Raw genomic sequence first — 2,787 nt, forward strand, 5'->3', positions numbered from 1 at the left:
GGTGGCGGACGCCGGCGAAGGCAGCCGCGCGGGGATGGGGAGCAGGGCCGGCCGCAGCCAGAGGCAGGCGCGGGCGGGGCGCGGCCTGGGAGCGTGGTGAGTGCGCGCCAGGGAAGGCGGCAGTGCGCGGGCGCACGCGTCGGGCATGGTCGAGGCGGAGGCGGCGCGAGCAACGATGAGCGCAACAGCAGAGGGAGGAGGAGACCGGTGGGGTTCCTCACCCGCGTTGCAGGGGAGGCTCGGGGAGGCCGACAATGAGCAGCCCAACGGCGACGACGTGCGGTGGGAGGTCGGGGTGGCCATGGACGGAGCACGGGCGGAGCTCGAGGAAGACGGCCGCGGTGCAGCATGGAGAGGAAGGAGGCGAGGCGGTCCGGTGGCGTCGTGGTTCTGGCGAGGGGGCTCTGAGCGGCGGCGGCATCGTCGAGGCCGAGCCCCAATTCCAGATCAGAGGCGGAGGGGACGAGGCGGCGGATGGGTGTCGGGGCGAGGTGAGGCAGCTACTGCGACGGGGACGGGCGCCCTGGGCGCGGGCGGGCATCCAGATCGAGCGGGGCAGGGGGGTTGTGCGCGAGAGATGGGATCGTGGGGGTGGGGAAGTGGATCGGGGGTCGAGCGTGGGGCTCTCCCCTGGCGGCGCTGTAGGGAGAGGGTGGGGTTCGGGGCAGTCTAGGGTTAGGTCGGGGGCTGGGGGAGTTGTACGGGGCGGCTGGGCCGGTTAGGTCGGGGGCTGGGCCGGTTGGCCCAGTGGGGGGGGCTTTTCTTTTCTTTTCTTTTTTGAAACTTCTTTGTTTTCTTTTAATTTCAAAAGGCAAAATAGTTTTATAAACCACAAAGCTTGAACCTAAATTATTATTATAATTTAGACTACTGCCACAATTAGTTTGGTAGTTAAATAAATTAGCTTAGCATTTTTATAAAACAAAAAGGCATTAAGAAATGTTTTAACCATTGTTTTAATTAGTTTAGGGCATTTAAACACTTTGCAAAAATGTTGGTTCACCACCAATATTGCCAAAAGGATATTTGCCACATGATGAGCATTTTAGTTTTCATGTTTGAGCAATTTAGAATTTTGACTTTAATTTGAAATTGAGATTATGTATCGAATAGAATCAAAGTGAGATTAGCAACAGTAACAATGATGACAAGGCAACATTTAAAGGGGATTACTGTAGCATGATTCTCGGGGTGTTACATACACAAACAAATAGATCCTCGCAACCAACGCAATAAAGGGGTTGTCAATCCCTTCACGGTCAGTTACGAGAGTGAGATCTGATAAGATAATATTTTTGGTATTTTTATGATAAAGATGCAAAGCAAAGAAAGCAAAATAAAAACGGCGCCAGAAATAGCTTGTTGTCGGGAGATTAAATATGATGGAAAATAGACCCAGGGGCCATAGGTTTCACTAGTGGCTTCTCTCAAGAGCATTAGTATTACGGTGGGTGAACAAATTACCGTTGAGCAATTGACAGAATTGAGCATAGTTATGAGAATATCTAGGTATGATCATGTATATAGGCATCACGTCCGAGACAAGTAGACCGACTCCTGCCTGCATCTACTACTATTACTCCACACATCGACCGCTATCCAGCATGCATCTAGAGTATTAAGTTCATAAGAACAGAGTAATGCTTTAAGTAAGATGACATGATGTAGAGGGATAAACTCATGCAATATGATATAAACCCCATCTTGTTATCCTCGATGGCAACAATACAATACGTGCCTTGCTGCCCCTACTGTCACTGGGAAAGGACACCACAAGATTGAACCCAAAGCTAAGCACTTCTCCCATTGCAAGAAAGATCAATCTAGTAGGCCAAACCAAACTGATAATTCGAAGAGACTTGCAAAGATAACCAATCATACATAAAAGAATTCAGAGAAGATTCAAATATTGTTCATAGATAAACTTGATCATAAACCCACAATTCATCGGTCTCAACAAACACACCGCAAAACAAGATTACATCGAATAGATCTCCACAAGAGAGGGGGAGAACATTGTATTGAGATCCAAAAAGAGAGAAGAAGCCATCTAGCTAATAACTATGGACCCGAAGGTCTGAGGTAACCTACTCACACATCATCGGAGAGGCTATGGTCTTGATGTAGAAGCCCTCCGTGATCGATGCCCCCTCCGGCGGAGCTCCGGAAAAGGCCCCAAGATGGGATCTCACGGGTACAGAAGGTTGCGGTGGTGGAATTAGGTTTTTGGCTCCGACTCTGGTAGTTTGGGGAGTACGTAGGTATATATAGGAGGAAGAAGTACGTCGGTGGAGCAACGTGGGGCCAACGAGGGTGGAGGGCGTGCCAGGGGGTAGGCGTGCCCCCCTACCTCGTGCCTTCCTGGTTGATGTCTTGACGTAGGGTCCAAGTCCTCTGGATCACGTTCGTTCCGAAAATCACGTTCCCCAAGGTTTCATTCCGTTTGGACTCCGTTTGATATTCTTTTTCTGCGAGACTCTGAAATAGGCAAAAAACAGCAATTCTGGGCTGGGCCTCTGGTTAATAGGTTAGTCCCAAAAATAATATAAAAGTGTATAATAAAGCCCATTAATGTCCAAAACAGAATATAATATAGCATGGAACAATAAAAAATTATAGATACGTTGGAGACGTATCAAGCATCCCCAAGCTTAATTCCTGCTCGTCCTCGAGTAGGTAAATGATAAAAACAGAATTTTTGATGTGGAATGCTACTTGGCATAATTTCAATGTAATTCTCTTAATTGTGGTATGAATATTCAGATCTGAAAGATTCAAGACAAAATT

This window comes from Aegilops tauschii, chromosome 3 (assembly GCF_002575655.3).
Source record: "Aegilops tauschii subsp. strangulata cultivar AL8/78 chromosome 3, Aet v6.0, whole genome shotgun sequence".
NCBI classification, from domain to species: Eukaryota; Viridiplantae; Streptophyta; class Magnoliopsida; order Poales; family Poaceae; genus Aegilops; species Aegilops tauschii.